Raw genomic sequence first — 22,052 nt, 5'->3', positions numbered from 1 at the left:
GCTCAGGGTAGGGCAATTGGGGGGTTGGGGCACCGCCCCTGTCACACTCAAGGAGGGTCAATGGGGAGGTTGTGGCGCCACCCCCTGTCATGCACAGAGCAGGGCAATCAGGGGGTTGGGGGGCTGCCCCCTGTCACGCACAGAGCAGGGCCAATCAGAGGGGTTGGGGCTCCGTACCCTGTCACGCACAGAGCAGGGCCAATCAGGGGGTTGGGGTGCTGCCCCCTTTCACGCACAGAGTAGGGCCGATAGGGGAGTTGGGGCACCGTCCCCTGTCACACACACAGCAGGGCGAATCAGGGGGTTGGGGGGCCGCACTTCTCACACTCGGGGCAGGGCGAAGGGGGAGGTTATGGCTTTACCCCCCCCCCCCCCCAAAACAGAGAAGGGGCCGTGGGGGGGGTTGGGGGGCGCACCTGTAAACAAAGAGCGGCAGGGGGATAGGGGGGTGGGGGAGTCCCCCTTTTAGGAAAGAAGAGGTTTATTAAGGGGGTTTGGGGGCCTTCCCCTGTCACGAACAGAGCAGGGCGGATAGGGAGGTTGTGGCCCCGCCCCCTGTCACACACACAGCCGCAGGGCGATCAGGGGGTTTGGGCGCTGCCCCCTGTCACGCTGATCCCGGTGCCGGGAGGCATATTACCCTTTTACTATATAGGATAGAGGCCTGGTGCATGGGTAGGGGCTGGCTGGTTTGCCCTGAAGGGTGTCCTGGATCAGGGTGGGGGTCCCCACTGGGGTGCCTGGCCAGCCTGGATGAGGGGATGATGGCTGTTTGCAGCTGGTCACACACCCTTCAGGATGGGGGTCCCCACTGGGGTGCCTGGCCAGTCTGGGTGAGGGGCTGAGGGCTGTTTTCAGGCTGGTGGGTGACTGAAGCTCCCAACCGCTCCTTTTTTTCTATTCTGGGCCAAGGCCTCTGCTGCTGAAAGCAGGTATCTGGTTTGTTTCGGTTCTATAATCGAAACACTGTATCATCTCCAGCTCTGAGATCCCGGCCAGCTGAAAGCTGGTTTCTGGGGTTTTGTTTAGCTTCTATATTTGTTACAATGTTTTAAACTGCCAGCTCAGAGGCCGGCAAGGCAGGCGGGGAATGTTGGAGTCCTCCTTCACTGAAGCAAGCCAGCCTCATGTCGCATGCCTGGCTGCCGGCTACCATCTTGGCTGGCAATTAATTTGCATATTGCCCTGATTAGCCAATGGGAAGGGTAGCAGTCGTGCGCTAATTACCATGTTTCTCTTTTATTAGATAGGATATGTATACATATGTATATATATATGTACCTGGTGTGTGTGTGCGTGTGTATATATATATATATACACGCACACACACAACACGCACACATAATCTGCTGGAGAGGACTTTTACTCATTCTTTAATCAGTTAACTGCCACGCATCCAAAACAGAAACCATCCCGCTTGCGTCTGTAGACAATTATGGCGTACGAAGGGTTAATATGTAGTTTAGACATCTTTGCTTCTATGAAACCTTTCCTGATTCCATAATAAGTCAACTCCTTCTCTACTTTGTACTTCTGTTGTTGCATATATATATTTTTATTGATTTCAGAGAGGAAGGGAGAGGGAGAGAGAGATAGAAACATCAATGTGATGAGAAAGAATCATTGATTGGTTGCCTCTTGCATGCCCCCTACTGCCCCCTACTGGGGATTGAGCCCACAACCTGGGCATGTGCCCTTGACTGGAATCGAACCTGATACTGATATATGCTATGATATGGATAAACCTTGAAAACATAGTGGTAAGTAAAAGAAGCCAGACACAAAAGTCTACATATTGTATGATTCTATTTATGTGAATTGTCCAGAATAGGTAAATCCATAGAGACAGAAAATAGATTATTGTTGCCAGGGATTGGAGATAAGGGAGGTAGGGGAAAATGGAGAGTTACTGCTAAGGGCATGGGTGTCTTTTTGGAATGATTAAATGATCTGAAATTATAATGATAATGGTTGCACAACCCTGTGAATATACTGGAAAAAAAAAACAATAAAATGTACACTCTAAAATTTTATAGCATGTGAATTATAGTAATATATATTTTTATTTGTTTGTTTTAAAACACACAGAGACACACAAAAGTGAGCTTCTCACTCATGCCCTCTTAGGAAAAAGAGAAATACCAACACAAGGTTAATGCACCAGAGTCTCAATTCAATATTATTGAGCAAGGCATGTCCTCTAAGTAGGAATATAGAGATAAATACTCTTATGCTATTCATAATATATATAAGTGACAAAGGTAATCAGATGATTATAACAATATAAGTGCAGCCTTAGCTGGTTTAGCTCAGTGGACATGTGCCCTTGATTGGAATCGAACCCGGAACGGTTTAGTCCACAGGCTGATGCTCTATCCACTGAGCCAAATTGGCTAGAGCTGGCTATTTGTCTTTTTATTGTTGAGTTGTAAGAGTTCTCTGTATATTTTGGATGCTAGTATCTGATTAGATACATGACTTGCAAATATTTTCCCTGAGTTTTTGGATCTATATGCCTAGAATTCGTTGCCCAACTCATACATATATACGAAATAGTAGAACTAGAGGTTCTGAAAGAGCATTTGTTGATTGAAGTGATTGCCATACTACAGGTTACACTGAAGTTATGCAGTTCTAGAAGCCTTGGGTTATACGAAAGGTAGTTGAGTATTTGACTAGGAACTGGGGAAATTTGAGTTTTAGACCTAGCATTGCCATAGCCAGATAGTATGACCTTGGCATGCATGTAATTTTTCAGGGTCTCGGTTTTCTCATCTGAAAAGTGATTTGGATAGATAGTCTTTAAGATCACCACTAAAGTTGTGTGAAATAGAAACATTAATGATGAGAGAGAATCATAGGTCAGTGCTCAACCACTGAACCACATCGACTGGGCTCCATTGATTTTTTAGAGAATGGAAGGGAGGAGGAGAGACAGAAACATCAATTGGTTGCCTCCCACATGCGCCTGGACCAGGGCCAGGGATCCAGCCTGCAACTGAGGCATGTGCCTTGACCAAAATCAAACTCTGGATCTTTTTTTTATATATATATTTTATTGATTTTTTACAGAGAGGAAAGGAGAGGTACAGAGAGTTAGAAACATCGATGAGAGAAACATCGATCAGCTGCCTCCTGCACACCCCCTACTGGGGATGTGCCCGCAACCAAGGTACATGCCCTTGACCAGAATCGAACCTGGGACCCCCCAGTCCTCAGGCCAACGCTCTATCCACTGAGCCAAACCGGTTAGGGCAAACTCTGGATCTTTCAGTCCCACAGCCAGTGCTCTATCCACTGAGCAAACTGGCTAGGGCCAAAGTGATTTTTTTTTATATTGGACAGTGAAATGTATCAACAATTAGAAGGTCCACATATCTGTCAGCTTAGTGAACTAGTATTCCAAATGATCAATGCATGATTTTATAAAGTCATGCTTGGGTAAAAGATCCATTCAAAGGGCAAGGTAGACCAATTGGTTTTAATGTAACAATTTAAAAAGTTAATGTATATGGCTTCAGGTTCCACATTGCAACTAACCTGTAAGAAACTGCCACTTGTCAAGTTATGGTGTAGTTTCAAATTGGATTTGTCTGATTGTTTTCTCATGTTTAGATGCAGTGTAAACATTTTTAGTAAGAAATACTACATAGATGATGCTGTGTCATATGGGGAGGCACATAATATTAGTCTGTCCCATTAATGTTGATGGTAAATTTGATCTCCATTGTAAAGGTACCTACTGTTCTATGTAAGTAATTTGTGGAGTGACTTTTAAACAATGTGAATATCCTATTCTTCTACCAAATGGTTTTAGCATCCACCAATGATCCTTGTCTGAATCAGTTATACTTTGGTGGTTGTGATTATAGTTGTTAACATCTGCTTTAATAATAACAGCAATAAAAACCAAATTGTATTTTCAAAATACTTGTGAACTTAGAGAGCTCTATTCATATATATTGTCACTGCAATTCTGTGGTTTAGTTTCCCATCATAGACGTTTCTGAGCCCAGACTCTTCTGAGCCCAGAGCTACTTAAGAAGAAAGGATGTGGCCTAGTCGAGACTAGAAGTTAGTTGTCTTTGCCTTGGATAGTTTTTACTGTTCCTTACCTCTTTTGCTGGTATTTCTTGTGTTTTTAGTGGTTCAATTTGTGGATCCTAGAATAATCTCAGGATCAGTTTTTGTCTAATTATATGTTAAAACTTGTATTGCAAACCTACCAAGTAGTTACAGCTTAGAGAAATGCACATATCAATCTTTAAAAAAATATATTTTATTGATTTTTTACAGGGAGGAAGGGAGAGGGATAGAGAGTTAGAAACATCAATGAGAGAGAAACATCGATCAGCTGCCTCCTGCACACCCCCTACTGGGTATGTGCCTGCAACCAAGGTACCTGCCCTTGACCGGAATCGAACCGGGGACCCTTGAGTCTGCAGGCTGACGCTCTGTCCACTGAGCCAAACCAGTTAGGGCCACATACTAATCAACTTCTTATGAAAAATTTCAAACTACTTCTTATGAAAAATTTCAAACTTACAGAAAAGATAAAACAGTAGTCTAATAAATACTCATACCTTTCACCTGTATTCAATAATTGTTAACTGTTTGCCTCATATTTGTGTAGCTAAATATCTGTATCCAATTTTTCTTAACTATTTGATAACCCTTCAATCCGTGGGCTGACACTCGATCCAGTGAACTAAACCAGTGGGGGCTAAAGCATATTTTTTACTCAATTAAAGATATAACTGGAAGGGTATGCCAGAAAAGACTATAGTTGGGCATTTATTGGGTGATTCTAGTGCAGTTAGTTGGTTAGATGCTGTGGGAGATGAAGAAGAAAACATTATTCATGCTCTTGAGAAGAACTATAGCATTAGCTGAGAGGAAACAAATTCAATCTCTCTTGTTTGGTTAATTATTGACTGTCTTCTGCATGCCAGGTAGTGTTCTAGGTACTGGGGTACAGTGGTGACCAAGACTGGCAGAATTCTTGTCTTCATGGAGCTTACATGCTAGTTGGGAGAGACAAGCAGTAAAAATATCAACAGAATACTTTCAGATAGAGAGAGGAAAATAAAACAGTTTGATACAGTAGGGAGTAACAAGAGAGAAAACGAGTGCAGCTTTGGCTAGGATTGTCAGGGAAGGCATTTCTGAGGAAGTGACATTTGAATTGTTTTTGAATAGGTTTGATGAGATGGAGGTAATTCCAGGCAGGTGAAATGTCTGGGCAAAGGTGTAACATGAAGGAGTTTGTACTTAGGAAATAATGAATATGTCAGTCTGTCCAGAAAAGGAAAAAAGATAATGGCCAGCATGCCAGGGCCTTGAGTGACAGACTAAAGAACTTATACTTTAGTCTGTAGTTGTAGTGGGTACTTCTCATAAATCTTATTTGTATTTTGGTCACTTGTATTCTAAATCTGTATATATTCAGCTAATATTGTCTACTGTGTGCACACGTTTATTCTTTGAAATTATAACAGCCTTGATCACTTGCAGATGTAAAATTGAATTGTGATTCTGGCACATGGTTTGTATATAGATATAGAAACAGATGCAGAAAATGAATGAATCAGGAAAACAACATTCTTTTAAGTAATTTTATTTCCTTAGGAAGTTTGATGGGGTGGGGTTTGTATATTTAGTAGATGCTGACTACTTGGAGGATTTTGTTGTTGAGAGATGGATTGGGGGAAATGTTGAAACTATAAGAAAAAAGGCTATGCTGATGTGAAAATGTAAGATTGAAAATCTCATTGTTATCTTTATAATCTGAATTTTGATAGGGCAATGCTCATTTATGTTTGAGGGCTAAAAATAATGGTGAGCCTAATGATGAGATTTTCTTATCTTGGTCATTATTTAAAATACAACCACATATACATATACACAATTCCAATAGCTCCTTAACTAAGTAGCTAACTCTTCACTCATTAATTCACCTCTTTCACCTACCCATACCCCACTTACTTTAAAAATATTTTATCATTCCTTACCAATCTCATTGATAAAATGCACTTTTATGGCATTAACTAGGACCAATGCTATATATACCAGTAATCTTTTATTTAAGATTGAGAGTTTTTTCTGTACTCTGCTTAGTTCTCGTTAGCTGTGGAGGACAAAGCCAATATATAGGCTTATGCTGATAGTGTTTATTGGCTTCCCTAAGAATCATAGCTTTTATAGCTGGAAGAAATTATCTGGACTCTTATCAACCCATTTTATAGATCTGGCAACTACTGTTCTGAATGGATAAGTTCCTTAGCATGAAAGGAGGGCATTATTATGTGGATATAGAAGAATTCAGTCTCCTTGCCACTACCCCCATTCCTTGCGGTGAGATCATTGTTAGTCCTTCTCAAAACAAAACAATATATTGATGTTTACATCTCAGTTCTCTGCCATCAAGAAACTTAATAATGTAGTTGGAGAAATAGGACTTAGACATAAAAAGATTCATAATTGGGTAAACACATCCTCTCTTTCTTAAGGATAAACTAGTTGGAGTTTAGGACATTTACCTCTTTTAATGATCCAGATACATTTGGGACTTTTAATAATGTTGATCTTATAGGTTGAATCTTACATTAGGCCAGGGGTGGGCAACCTTTTTGTGAATGTGTGCCAAAACCAGCAAAATCTCTGACTCAAAATTCTTCTGTGTGCCAACCCTAATTTTTTGAGAACATGTTACGCCTACTTGATATCTCTTAAGTGTATGTATGTGAAGAACCTTGAAGAAATAATAAAGTTCATTCGAGCGACAAAAACAGTATATGATGATGAAAAATACATTTATTTTTTAATGTGTACATGTACACTGATAGTCCGACAGAAAACTTTATGACTCCGTTTGATATTATCAGTGGGACTTTTGCTGCTGCATCACTGATGACAGAGATTTTACATCAGGTTTATATTTTGTGACCTTCAGAGATATGCACGAGCTACTATTTTCATCTGTCAGGCTACTCCTATTACGAGACTTAACAAAATTCATCACTGAGAACAAAGATTCACAAGCGTATGTGGATGAAACCAAAATACTGGTCGGATCTAGGAAGGCAGGGAGAGTTAAGGCAGAGGCATAGAAATTGCTCTTCCCCTCTCTCGTCAATCCATGTCTATGGCCTTTAAGATAACTTGTTATGTAAAACTAGAGGCCCGGTGCACAAAAATTTGTGCACTTGGGGGGTCCCTCAGCCCGGCCTGTGCCCTCTCGCAGTCTGCGACCCCTCGGGGGATGACCACCTGCTGGCTTAGGCCCGCTCCCTGAGGGATTGGGCCTAAGCTGGCAGTCAGACATCCCTCTGGCAGCCCGGGAGCCCTTGGGGAATGTCCACTTGCCAGCGGGGAGCAGGCCTAAGCTGTAGTCGGACATCCTTAGCGCTGCTGAGGAGGCGGGAGAGGCTCCCACCACCACCGCTGTACTGGCAGCCATCAGCCTGGCTTGTGGCTGAGCAGAGCTCCCCCTGTGGGAGCGCACTGACCACCAGAGGGCAGCTCCTGCATTGAGCATCTGCCCCCTGGTGGTTAGTGTGTGTCATAGTGACCAGTCATTCCCAGTAGTTCTGCTGTTAGGGTCAATTTGCATATTACCCTTTTATTATATAGGAGTGCCTGGCCAGCCTGGGTGAGGGGCTGATGGCTATTTGCAGGCTGGCCAAGCCCCCCAGCGGAGACCCTCACCCCATGAGGGTGTGGCCATCCTGGGTGAGGGGCTGATGGCTGTTTGCAGGCTGGCCATGGCCCCCAGCCACCCAAGCTCCCAGTGGAGGCTGGCTGGAAGCAGGTATCTGGGATTTATTTGTCTTCTATAATTGAAACTTTGTTGCCATGAGTGGAGGCCGCAGCCGGCTCAGGGCTGGCGGGAAGCTTGGCTTCCTCCATCACCCGGGCAACCAAGCCTCCTGCTTGCTCCAGCTCTATGGCTGCTGGCCGCCATCTTGGTTGGGTTAATTTGCATATAGTCGCTCTGATGGGCTGGTGGGTGTGGCTTGGCATAGTGAAGGTATGGTCAATTAGCATCTTTGTCTTTTATTAGTGTAGATTATTTATTTATCTAAGATGCACCTACACTGAATTTATCTGAAAAATAAAAAAGTCGATATTAAGAAAAGAATTGTAAATGGAAGATTATAAGAGAGGGTTTCGCATGCCAGCAAAAGTTACTGGCATGCCATGTTTGGCACACGTGCCAGGGGTTGCCCACCCCTGCATTAGGCTTTTAGTCTGTCATCCAGGTTCAAATTACACTATTAATTACCTTTGTATAACACTTTACAGTTTATGAAGTGTTTTTAAAGGCATTATTACATTTGATTTTTAGGGTACCATTGTTAGTTGGGGAGGCAAGAACTATTTTAGAGCTGCAACTTGAGTTCAGATTTTACTTCATGTCCACCTCTTGGTGTATTAAACAACACTGCTTTTGTGGTTTCACTTGCTTTATATTCAGATTTCCATAGTAATACATTATGTTTTGATAGGTTCCATTTTGGAATGAACCCAGTATTTTTTTTTTTTAAACTGAAAAGGCTATATTTTCCAATACTATTTATTCAAAGGGAGTTGAGTGAACTTGATTTTTTGTTTTAAAACTAAAGTTGGACTAAAGAATTTCATCTTAGGCAGATTCTTGTGTTTGAAATAAAATATCTTATTTAACTCTCTTGGAATCAGTTAACATTTATCAGGTGTATTGAATGGCAGATGTAGCATAGGCGATGGGAGGTGGGGGGAGCCTTAGGAATGAAAGTGTTACAATGAAAAAAAGCAAGAATTTAAACTCCAGTAGACCTGAGTTTGAATCCCAGCCTGCTATTTATTTATTACTTACAAATCTTACAAATTACTTTTTGGAGCTTCAAATTCCTCATCTATAAAAAGGAGATAATAATACCTATCTTGTAGGAAGAACTGTTTTGAGGATTAGGGTGATTATATATATATATATATATATATATTTATATGGCATAGTATGTGCTTTATAAGATATTATTGTGATAAGCAAATGAATAGACAAATATTTGTGTGTGGTGAGAGTTAGCTGAGTCTTGACAGAAAATGTTTGGCTGACTTGATACAGAATAGAGTGAAGTGATAGTGGCTGCCAACATACTATGTTCTGCTTTTGTTGAAACTTGCAGTTCTCACACTGGTGTTTGACAACATTGTATTTGACTCCTCACATAGTAGAAGCCAAGTCATTCCTATACAGTATGTATAAGTCATTTGGAAACATTTGTAGGATGTACTTTTAAACCTCTATTGCAGTTTAGTTGAGAGGGGAGAATCTCAGGTTACCACAAGTAGTGAAATCAGGTGGCAGGGTGCCTCTCTGGGTTTGGCACCTAGATTCAGTTTCCTGAATGATGTAACCATCAAAAGGAAGACTTGCCACCCAGGGTGAAATGTTCGATGACAGTGAGTGTGGCAGGTGAACTGAATAGGATAGGATGAAAAGATGAACTTATTTTGTTTGTTGAAGGTAGTGCTTTATTCACCTGTAAACATTTATGGAGCACCTACTACATGCTAGGTATGGTTCTGGGTGCTAGGAATATAGTGGTAGTGGTGGAAAGCCTTTTTTTCTGATATTGTAGAGCTTACATTCTAGTGAGGGAGAGTGCAAATAAATATAAAATACAGTGACTCTCAGGTAAGGCTAAGTACCATGGGAGAAATAAAACAGGAGAAGCAAGTAGCACATTACAGAAGGTTTTATTTTTTATTTGTTTAATATACATAATTTTATTACAAAATAAAAAACACAAAATGCAACAATCTAGAATACCCAAAATTTACTATTGATACTAATTCCTATGAGTTTGCTGTGCTGCCATACACAAGAAATTAAAGAAACCATTAAATATTTAGAAACATTTAACATCAGAAGCCTTAAAATCTAACTATATGTAGTAGCCCCTCAAAAAGCTACAACCTGCATTTTTATAAAAGTATTTTCTCTACAAAGAATCTTATCAGCTATACAAAAATCTGTACAGTTTTTACACTGAAGCTAATATTGAGCTGCACTTGAATTCACATTCTTTTTACAAAAAGAAATATATTGGTTGATTCAAAGAGGAATGGAGAGGGAGAGAGGGAGGGGAGAGAGAGAGAGAGAGAGAGAGAGAGAGAGAGAGAGAGAGAGAGAGAAACATCAGTGATGAGAGAGAATCATTGATTGGCGGCATCCTGCACTCCCCCTACTGGGGATGGAGCCTGCATGTGCCCTTGACTGGAATTGAACCCAAGACCCTTCAGTCTGCAGGCTGATGCTCTTTCCACTGAGCCAAACCAGCTAGGGCTGAATTCACATTCTTAGCAAAACAATTGCCTGAGAGCACACACACATACTCCACACACATCATTACAGGACAGCCTTTATTCTTCATCTTCATCTTCTTCTTCTTCATCATCATCATCATCATCTTCCTCTTCCTCCTCCTCCTCATCTTCTGGTTCATTTTTCTTCTTTGAGCCAGTTGGCCTGCCAGGGCCCTTCTTTCCCACTTCACGTTTGCCCTTGGCACAGTATGCAGCAATATCCTTTTCATATTTCTCCTTTAGCTTAGATGCTTTTTGTTCATATGGTTGCTTATCTTTGGCTGATTGCTCAGACCGCATTTCACCCAGTTTTTTTTTGCAGTATCCCCAATGGATAAACCAGGGTGTTCACTTTTGATTTTTGGGCAATGTTCAGAGCAAAACAGGAAGAAGGCTGATGGAAGCCTTTTAGGAGCATTGGGAACTTTTTTCTTTCCCTTCTTGTCACCTTTGGGGAGAACATAATTTTTCATCTCCCGGTCATAGCGAGCTTTGTCACTCTTTGCCATATCTTTGAACTTTTGACTTTTCCTTTGCAGACATGGTCTTCCATCTCTCTGAACATTTCTTGGAGAATTTGGAAAAATTGATGGAAGAGTTGGGATGTTTCTTCTTGTGCTCTTCCCGGCAGGTTTGCATGAAGAAAGCATTCGAGGACATCTTGCCCCCTGGCTTGTTGGGGTCTCCTTTACCCATGATGACAGACGGCGTCCATTTAGTAGTAGGTTTTCCTCAGAGTGCTGTGGAGCGGCTGGGTCTGACCGAGATGCTCCCTTGCTGGGCTCCAGCGTGAACTGGTTTATTGCTAAGCCAGTCCTCAGCCTCTTGTTTTCGGGGTGTTTATTTTTATTGATTTATTTAATATTTTTAATTAATTAATTTTTCAGAGAGAGAGAGAGAGAGAGAGAGAGAGAGAGAGAGATATTAGAGAAACATTGATGTGAGAGTGAAACATCGGTCGATGGGCTGCCTCCTGCAGATTGAGCTGCATCATGGCCATGTGCCCTGACCAGGAATTGAACTGGCAATATTTTTGTGCACAGGATGATGTGCACAGGATGATGCCCAATCAATTGAGCCACCTGGCTGGGGCTGGGTGTGTATGCTTATTTTTAGAGAGGGTCTCACTTAGGGATGATAGGGAAGACTTCTCTGAGAAGTAACAAATGAACAGAACCCAGAATAAAGCCAGTGAGTGACCCTCTAGGAAAAAGAGCCCAAATGATGATTTTTAAAAAAAAAATTTTTTTTAATTCTTTATTGTTTAAAGTATTACATGTCTCATTTCCCCCCCAATTGATCTCTCCCAGGCTGTTCCCACCCCCAGCACATCAAATGATGGGTTTTAAAGTAACCCTTTATTTATTTTTAAATCTTTATTGTTGAAAGTATACATATGTCCCCTTTTTTCTCCCATTGACCCCTTATAGCCAGTCCCCCCACCCCAGGCCTTCACCCCCCTATTGTCTGTGTCCGTGGGTTATGCATATATACATACAAGTTCTTTGGTTGATCTCTTCCCATTCACCCCCTTTAGAAGGGGTAGGAAGAGTGGAGGTAGCACGGACTTCACAAGTTGCTTTTAGAGCAGTGGTTCTCAACCTTCCTAATGCCGCGACCCTTTAATACAGTTCCTCATGTTGTGGTGACCCCCAACCATAAAATTATTTTTGTTGCTACTTCATAACTGTAATTTTGCTACTGTTATGAATCGTAATGTAAATATCTGATATGCAGGATGTATTTAGGCAACCCCTGTGAAAGGGTCGTTCGACCCCCAAAGGGGTCGCGACCCACAGGTTGAGAACCGCTGCTTTAGAGGGTGGTGGAGGAGAGGATTTCCTTGTTAAATGATTGAAATTAGCCCATATTAATTCTTAAGTGTCTATTGTAGGGATGGAGTGGGTCTGGTACAGTTGAAAATCAGCCTTCATGTCATCTTTGGGACATATACTAGAGGTTACACCACTCCAGAAAATATACATTTAGGTATCCAGGAGACTTAACAATTCTCCCCTCACCACACATAGTACTTTGAAAAGTAATATATAGTCTTGGATTATATCTATCAGAATATAAATGTAAATCTATGGACTCCACAACAGGTCCAATAAATCAGAATATTTGAGGATGGTACCTCAAATTTTAATAAGTTATTACCTATCCAACTGAAGTTTGAAAATTACTGTTTGTAATCTTGTTGATAGGAATCACTTTTATCCCAGGCTTAGTGGATGAGCAGGCAAGTACCTGCTTATTTAAGATTCATTACTTTTCATAATTTACATTGGAGCTTGCATTTCCTTTTGCTTGATTTAATTCTTGGCTTTAATCTCTGTTACACTGTAGCTTCCATATTAAGATGTGTTGATAAGTCAGCAGAAAACGAAACTATTGTCCTCTTTGCTTTTATTATTTTGCATTTTCACCATCAGCCACATCCCTGGGAAGGAGCAACCTCTGAAAGGAGAATGCTGAATTGGCTATATAGACTGATGTGCTTTAGAAAAAAACTTGCTTATATTCAATAGTTTTTTTGCGTTTTGTTAGTTGAAAATTTTAGTTACTGTGTTTAAGGTTTTAAATTTTTTCATAGGTTTTTAAATCTAATATGCAAAATGCTAAATGAAAGAGAAAACAGAATAAAGATATTGAGGTATTTAATATATTTAATAGTAGACATCAATAAATATTAATTCGATGCAAGGAAAGGGATGGAAACAACTAGCAATGGTAGATTTAAACCATCTGCAGATGGTCAAACCAGATCCTTAAAGGTGTTACCTTAAACATTCTAGTGGACACACAATTGAAGAAAGTATGCACTGTGTCCCCCATGTTTAATTTTAGTGTTACCACTGATGTTCATTGTCAGGTTGTGGGAAGACTAGTAGCCAGGAAGCCTGTCTACCAGGACCCATCTCCAGGCCAGTAGCTAAGCTTAAGACTTCAGTACCTTGCCTTTTGGGTACTGTTAGGGCTACTGTCTTCCTTTCTTGGAAAGAGGTTGGACCTTTTAGAAACTGAAAGGGTCTTAGAATGAATTAAAGTCTATACTTTTATTTTACTGTTAAAGAAACCAAAATTCAGAGAAATGAAATTTTCTCCTAGGCCTTCATACTAGAATATGAAGCCTGGAAATGTGGTTTCCTTCAATGGGGCCATCCATTTGAGTCATTTTTTTTAAAGTTCCCTTTTCTCCCTGGCTGGTGTGGGTCAGTTGGTTGGGTGTTGTCCAGTGCACCAAAAGGTTGCTGGTTTGATGGTCAGGGCACTTGTCCTGGTGTTGGGCCTGATGCCCGGTAGGGGGCATGCAGGAGGCAGCCTATTGATATTCTGCTCTTATATGGATATTTCTCTTACTCCCTTTCCTTCCTCTCTCTCAAATACACACACACACACACACACACACACACACACACACACACACTAGAGGCCCGGTGCACAAAAACTTGTGCACTCGGAGGGGGTCCCTCAGCCTGGCCTGTGCCCTCTCGCAGTCTGGGACCCCTTGGGGGATGACCACCTGCTTGTTTAGGCCCACTCCCTGGGGAATTGGGCCTAAGCTGGCAGTCAGACATCCCTCTGGCAGCCCAAGAGCCCTTGGGGGATGTCCACTTGCCAGTGGGGAGCAGGCCTAAGTTGCAGTCGGACATCCTTAGCGCTGCTGAGGAGGCGGGAGAGGCTCCCACCACCACCACTGTACTGACAGCCATCAGCTTGGCTTGTGGCTGAGCAGAGCTCCCCCTGTGGGAGCGCACTGACCACCAGGGGGCAGCTCCTGCATTGAGCGTCTGCCCGCTGGTGGTCAGTGTGTGTCATAGTGACCAGTCATTCCCAGTGGTTCTTCTGTTAGGGTCAACTTGCATATTACCCTTTTATTATATAGGATAGAGGCCTGGTGCATGGGTGGGGGATGGCTGGTTTGCCCTGAAGAGTATCCCGGATCAGGGTGGGGGTCCCGCTGGGGTGCCTGGCCAGCCTGGGTGAGTGCTGATGGCTGTTTGCAGCTGATCACACCCCCTTCATTGTGGGGGTCCCCACTGGGGTGCCTGGCCAGCCTGGGTGAGGGGCTGATGGCTATTTGCAAGGCTGGTCAAGCCCCCCCCCCCCTGTGGGGACCCTCACCCATGGAGGTTTGGCCAGCCTGGGTGAGGGGCTGATGGCTGTTTGCAGGCTGACCACACCCCCTTTAGGGTGGGGTGTCCCCACTGGGGTGCCTGGCCAGTCTGGGTGAGGGGCTGAGGGCTGTTTTCAGGCTGGCCAAGCCCCCAGGCGACGGAAGCTCCCAGCCTCTCCTTTTTTTCTTTTTTTTTTTATTCTGGGATTTATTTACCTTCTATAATTGAAACTTTGTTGCCTTCAGTGGAGCTCAGAGCCGGCTCCTGCTCACTCCAGCTCCGTGGCCATGGCCGGCTGAAAGCAGGTATCTGGGGTTTATTTATCTTCTATAATTGAAACTTTGTTGCCTTCAGTGGAGCTCAAGAGCCGGCCGGGAAGCTTGGCTTCCTCCCTCACTGGAGCAACCAAGCCTCCTGTTCGCTTCAGCTCCATGGCTGCCGGCCGCCATCTTGGTTGGGTTAATTCGCATATAGTTGCTCTGATTGGCTGGTGGGCGTGGCTTAAGGCATAGCGAAGGTACGGTCGATTTGCATGTTTGTCTTTTATTAGATTAGATATACACATACATACACACTCATACATATACACACACATGCACACATATATATACATATTTAAAAAGATGTGCCCTTTCGGCTCTGGCCAGGTAGCTCAGTTGGTTAGTGTTGGTCCAATATGCCAAGGTTGCAGGTTCGATCCCTGGTCAGGGCACACATATAAGAATCAACTAATGAATGCATAAATGAGTGGAACAACAAATCGATATTCTCTCTCTTCCTCTCTCTAAAATCAATAAATTAAAAAAATGCTTTTTTTAAAAAAAGAAGAAAATAAGATAAAATGTTTCCCTTTCTCCCAAAAGATGTTATCGTTTCTGTTCAAGGGTTTCTTGTAGTCATTCCATGCTGTTGGTTGTTTTTGACTTTGCCTTTCCAGTGATTGGGCGGCCCTGTTAGGGTATGAATGGCAATTTATATCTTACTTTTAGTAAAACTTAGGTAAAATTTAAGAGAACTCTTGAAATTAAGGCAGATGAGAGGAACAGTAACTGGCCCCGAGTCACACTGCAAAGCAGCAGACTCTTTGCACACTGCAAAGCAGCAGGTCTTTTTGGCTTGGCACCAAGTACCGAGTGGGGCAAAAGTAGGTTTACAGTTGTTCGTATGGAAAATAATACAATAAATAACAATACAAGAATAAACTTTCTTGTACACGTATTTACTTCCTTTTCTTTCCTTTTCCTTAAACTTAGTCTTACAAGAGGTATAGTGTGGCAGAAGAGGCTTGAGTTGGGAGTTTAGATTCTAAGTCATAGGCCCAATTTTGCTTCAAGCCTCCGTTTCATCTCTTTGGGCCTTATTTCCCCCATCTTTAAAATGAAAGGCTGGACTGGAAGATAATTGATCCAGGGATCTCTCTAGCTCTGATTCTCTTTGATTTCATGAACCCGGGAATGGCCACAGCTTGCAGTTTGCTCTGACACACAGATTCTGCATTGGAACTTTTACCACAATACGCCTTGGGTGGTCTCAGGCTAATTTTTTTTTCTAGGAGTAATGTTTCTGAGAGTGTGGGTTTTATAAATAAGCCACGTTTTTGTTTATTTCTCTTGTTTTGTCTTAAAGAGATGGTAAACGATTAAAAATAAGAGTTATTGAAGTCTTGGAAGTTGTGGGAAGTATGTTAATGTGTATCTCAAGTAACTGTTCTAGACTAGCAAATGCTTTGTTAGATTTATACAGGACAGTGATTTTCAACTATTGTGCCACAGGAATTTTTAAAGCATACAATACCTGACTATTTAGTCAGGAAATAGTTTATTTCCCTTAGTTTGTCAATTAAAAAATGACAACAGCCAACACAATAGCTGTCCAGTATGAATGAATCAAAATGATACCTATTTTTTTGGTCAGATCAGCAAAAATATTTTTTGGTGTGCCGCAGAATTCTAACTAGTTATGTGTGTCATAAGATGAAAAAGGTTGAAAATTGCTGATATAAGGTGGCACAGTATTGTGGCATTCTCCTGATGCTATTTCAAATAACAAGGGACTACTATAAGGAAGTTCAAAGTCCATAGTTAGTTTCCACCTTTGGAAAAGGAGTGCTGGCTTACCCCAGGCCGGGAGAGCTACTGAGGACAGGAATTCAAGCTTCCTTGGAACTCCCACTTCCTAGTGGTATGATTTGAGCCCCTCTCAACTCTTTATGACTAGAAAATCTGCAATTGAGGTTTGACTTGTTTAATTTATGGGAGTTTGTTTCTCTTGAAATTGCCATTTCTACCTTAGAATAATGATTCTCATAGGCTGCTCAGAGCTCTTTGATTATGAATCTCCCTGAGCAGGCTTGATGGCTGTATTATAAGGTGATAAAGTACAGTCTGGCTTTGTCTGTACTGGAAACCATTCACCCGAATGCCCTATTCTAAGTGGGTGGGGTTCCTTTCATTCCTGCCTGAACGAAAAGCATTTAGCTGACTTCCTGATCATGCCCTGTCTTGTCCTTCATTTTTTTCATTTTGCTTTTCATTATTCTTTGCTGCAACTCAGCCGGTCTTCCAGTTGTGGCTTCGCACAAGGCAAGAACCACAAAGCTTTGTCCATGTTTGTTATTGGAAAAGAAACTTTACAAGCTGGAGTTAGGAAAAGGATTTAGATCTCTTGCTGTGTTCATAGGATTAGGATGAGAAGTGGGGAAGCTGGGGGGATGTGGGGAGACTTGGCTCCAATAAAACACTCCAGATGAAGTATTTGAGAAAATGGAACTTTGAGTTGCTGAAAGAACAAAAATATTTGAGGAATGCTCTTGATTTGATAAATAGGTTATTTTTAGTTTGCAGAAAAAGAGTAATTTCATCAGTGTAGTGGAATCTTGCAGTTGTGTTTGTAACCTAAACTAATCGGTTTAGGCTTGTGCCAGAAAAAACTTTTAGTACTACTTGGCTTAACTCCTGCCGCCCTGTGGCTGGGCCTCAGAGCATTGGTTGGTAGTGTGGAGTACTTGGGGGAAAGGCGTGAGCTGCTGCTGCTTGAGATGCTCATGGATGAGAGAGAACCTGTGTGGTAGACCCCTGCCTTAGTGCATGCACTTGGGCTATAGGTCTCTGCTGTTGGTGTAATGAGGTGCTTAAATCCAGTGTTCCCTTTTGGGACACCACGCATGACTTTGGGTGGAACTGCCTTATACTCTGATTGGCTGTTTTTCCAATTCACTTGGCATTCTCTACCCATCTCTTGGTTCTTGGTTATTTTACTCTGCCTTAAGTGATGTTTATTGGATTTTAAGCTCTCAGTTATCCATTCGGCATACCTTTATTAAGTGCCCATCAAATGTGTGCCTGGCATGAAGGTAGGTGCTACGTGTCCTTTGGTGTTTGTTTCTTAGAGACTCTAGATTTTATATATGTTAATTCTGTGGAAGAATACCAACTTGTTGATTACTTTTTAAGTATTGTAATTTTTAATTTTGGGAAAGGCAGTTTATATAAATTACTGGGTCAGTAAAACATGTCTAGTGGTCCATTCTAGTTTGGGTACTATATATGCATTTACAGGAGATAGACCTTCCTAAGATGTGACCGTTGCAGATTTTGTAACGGTGTGGGGAAAACAATAGACCAGTGATGGCGAACCTTTTGAGCTCGGCGTGTCAGCATTTTGAAAAACCCTAACTTAACTCTGGTGCCGTGTCACATATAGAAATTTTTTGATATTTGCAATCCATAGTAAAACAAAGACTTATATTTTTGATATTTATTTTATATATTTAAATGCCATTTAACAAAGAAAAATCAACCAAAAAAATGAGTTCGCGTGTCACCTCTGACACGCGTGTCATAGGTTCGCCATCACTGCAATAAATAGTACAAATTATTGAAGAAAAAATAAAAACAAGTACAAACTAAGTCAGCTGTGCATAACTAACTACCTAAGTGCTACTTGGTCAGTAAGGTTTCTAGCTCCCTGTTAGAGCAAGTTTTGCTTTTATTTCTTTAGCTTTATACACAAGTATGTTAGCCAGCAGCTTTTGAATGTGGCTGTTCATAGTTTTGGAATTTTTCTTCTTGGGCTGGCCTTATTTTTTTGCTTAAATAATCTGTATAACTGATTTTCATGGGAACAAGGAAAATTTAATAGACCAATGAAGCAAAAACAGTGACTAATTCATCTCTTGTGGAGGCCTAGGGGAGGGGTAGTGGTAATGTTCCTGTTTCTCCTCCTGGGCACTGAAGAAAGAGGCTACAAATGAAAGTGGAAGTTCTCCTTTAATTACTTGTAGCATTGCCGTAGGTCAGCAAATTATTTAAAATACGAGCCTCAGTTTCTTTACATATAAAATGATTTGATAATACCTCCTCATAGAATTGTTGTGAGGATGAGTCGAGAGTATAGTAGTGAAAGCACTTTGTACTATGAAATAATATATAAGCATTAGATACTATTATGAGAGGTATATTATTTAGGGAGGAGGAGGAGGCATGGACTTTTGAGGCTTCCAGTAGGACATTCTAAGGAGTCTTTCTGATGATTCTGGACTTCCTTTAGTTGGTGTTAGTAGGAAAATAGTATTTTTCAATGTTATTTGAAAGGGGTATATATGTGGGAGATGAATTCTTTCTTATAAATCTACTAGAGGCCCGATGCATGAAATTTGTGCAAGAGTAGGCCCTCGCAGCCCCGGCTGCCTTGGCCCTCGCAGCCCCAGCTTTGTCCAGAAGGTTGTCTAGACAGTCATTCCGCTGTTCTGCTGCTCGGTCAATTTGCATTACGCTTTTATTATTATAGATATAAGTATATGTATTCTTATAAGAACATAAATATGGCACTTCTCATAATTTTCAACTATTTAGTCATTGAACATTTACTGAACTATGCCACATTCTATGCATATGCTTGGATTCATAAATGAAATACATAATCTTGACCACTTAAGAGCTCAAGGTTTGTGAGGGGAGATAAATAAGTAGATAATTATACTGCAGAATAAGTGGTGTGCTCTTTCAAAAGGGCCTGTTCTTACTTGATTCCTCTCAACTTCCTCTCCACACTTTGTTTACACACTGAGAGATCTTGTTTACAAGCTGTGAGGCCTGGAGAACTGAAGCAGTTTGCCTGACGTCATGACCATAGCTAGTCAGTAGTAAAGCTAGAACTGAAATCTGAGTTGTCATACTACTCACTGTCTCTTTCAGCTATGTTCTTAGTTCCATCAGCACTGATCTTGACTTTCCTTCCTGCCCTGGATCCTTACTCATTTCAAAGAGGTGCCTCTCTTCCTGCTCCACCATCTTTTTTTTTTAAATGGTTTTTTATTGATTTTTAGAGTGAGAAGAAGGGAGAGGAATAGAGGGATAGAAACATTGATGAGAGAAAAACATCATAGATTGGCTGCCTCCTGCATGCCCCCCACTAGGATTGAGCCCACAACCCATTCATGTGCCCTGACCGGGAATCGAACCAGTGACCTTTTGGTTCATGGGTCAATACTCACCCACTAAGCCATACAAGCTGGGCTGCTCCACCATCTTTTCAAGCTTCTGTTCTTATTACCTTATCTCATAGTTACTATTGTAGGAAGACCTGGGAGTCTTAAGTTTGAGCTTGTTGAGGTAGAAGAGTGGTTCTTAGCATTGGCTGTACATTAGAATGGCTTCTAGTACTTTTATAAAATACTGATAACTAAGGTTCTGATTTTCTTCTTCCATATTTGTTTATACATTTATTGAGATATATCTTACAGTATAATACACAAAATTTTCAGAAACAAATTTTTATGTATATATTCATATAATCCTTATATCAGACTCATGAAGATATTATAATCTCTACTGGAGGCCCGGTGCATGGATTTGTGCAAAGCTGGGTCCCTCAGCCTGGCCTGCACCCTCTCACAATCCGCGACCCCTCAGGGGGATATAGCAGTGCTGAAGCGGCAGGCAGCTGGCAGCTGGGGAGGAGCCCCAGCCAGGGCCGGGCGCAGCTCTGCTGCTGCTCATTTCGGCCCCACTGTGCCTGCTGCAGCCACCACTGCCCAGTAGTGCTGCTGCGGCTGCAGCTGCACTCACCAGCCCTGAGCCTGGCTTCTGGCTGATGGGCTTCTGGCTGAGTGGTGCTCCCACTGTGGGAGCGCACTGACCACCATGGGGCAGCTCCTGTGTTGAGCGTCTGCCCCCTGGTGGTCAGTGCGTGTCATAGCTACCGGTTCCAGTTTTAACGGTTGCTTAGGCTTAGATAGATAGATAGATAGATAGATAGATATACACTTGGAAAAACTGAGGTGGTAACATTTAATCACCTAAGCTGTTAGTCAGAATGCAGATTCCCTGGCTTCTGAGACCATGTGCGTTCTTTTCATTATAGTATGTGACCTGGGTAGCAGGGAGGGAAGAGAGGGGTGTGGAATAGACACAAAGGGAAATGCTCTGGAGGTTGTAAAATGGAAAGAAACTTCTTACTAGGGGTAGAAATAACAATGACTCCCCCCAAATGTGCTTTGAAATTAAAATGGCAAGAGAAAACCTTTATGACTCTGGCCCTCTAGTATGTACAGCCTTGTATTCTGTTCCTGATAGCTTCAAGGGAAAGTGTATCGAAGGGCATTTTTACCTTCCACTGTCGTAAGGGAGATTTCTGTATAAACACAAGACTTCTAGATTGATACTCTGGGCATTTTACAAGTCAGTCCAAGGGAAGTGGCAATCTAAGCTGGATGTGAGAAAAAAGGTTTGGGACCTTTGGGTGACTTGAAACTACTGGGACTTGCAACTCATACATGTTGCAGCTCTATGTTAGTACCCCACTAAACAGAAACAGAAGAGTTCCTCAGCCCTGCATTCTCTTTGATCCATCACTTTTGCTTTTAAATAGCCAAACGTTCCTAAAAAGCTGTCTGTATGCATTTTTTCACTCCACTTAGTCTGCTCCAGTCTGGCTTCTGCCCCTCTCATTTCTCTGTAACACCTCATAGTAAGTTCACTGATGTCCTCCATGAAGCTGAATTCAAAAGACATTGTAAGTCTTTAATTTTCTCAGTGAAGCTGACACTCTTGACCACTCCTTCCAGAAACTCTCTTTTCTCTTAGCTCCAGTGACATAACAGTGTCCTATTCTTCCTCCTACTCTTGTTTTTACAGGCTCATCCTCCCTTCTGGAGCTATTAAATGTTCTATCCCAGGCCCTCCTCTCCTCTCATAGTAGACACTCTCCCAGAGTGATCTCATCTACCTCACTAGTAACCACACATCTATGCACATGACTCATAAATTTGTGTCTCCATCTCAGATCATTGTCACCCAGGTACTGGAGATACAGTGATAAGCTAGATAGAAGGTGGGGATAGGGGTGGGGAGGAGGAGACAAGCGATAAACAAATAGAAAAAATATCAGACAGGGTTAAGTGCTAAAGTGAGCATAAACCAGGGTGATATTTTAGAGGTTGAGAGGTACTTTATATTGGCTGGTTTTTCTGTTGTGTACTATACAGCAAATGCCACAAAGACAGGTCTTTCTACTTACTGTTTGATCCCGTGTTTAACCTCAAAGCTTGATGCATTTCAGGCAGTCAATATTTGAATGAAT

At 41.9% G+C, this 22,052-nt stretch overlaps 1 protein-coding gene and 1 pseudogene across 3 annotated transcripts in view; one reads left to right on the top strand and one right to left on the bottom strand.

The window, feature by feature from the left end:
- Positions 1–22,052, top strand: part of LUZP1 (leucine zipper protein 1) — a 79,453-nt gene that overhangs the window by 28,537 nt on the left and 28,864 nt on the right. The window contains exon 1 of one of the 3 annotated variants that reach the window (XM_023758364.1): positions 10,973–11,071. The exons of 1 other annotated variant lie outside the window; for it this stretch is intronic. The gene's annotated coding sequence lies outside the window, so the exon portion shown is untranslated. Of the gene's footprint in view, positions 1–10,972; positions 11,072–17,741; positions 17,824–22,052 lie in introns of those variants that run through there. One more of the 3 variants, XM_023758363.1, reaches the window with a different exon arrangement.
- LOC102442574 lies at positions 9,967–11,052 on the bottom strand (annotated as a pseudogene).

This window comes from Myotis lucifugus, unplaced genomic scaffold (assembly GCF_000147115.1).
Source record: "Myotis lucifugus unplaced genomic scaffold, Myoluc2.0 scaffold_128, whole genome shotgun sequence".
In the NCBI taxonomy this organism is placed as follows: Eukaryota; Metazoa; Chordata; class Mammalia; order Chiroptera; family Vespertilionidae; genus Myotis; species Myotis lucifugus.
This window is presented reverse-complemented; position numbering and strand designations above follow the sequence as displayed.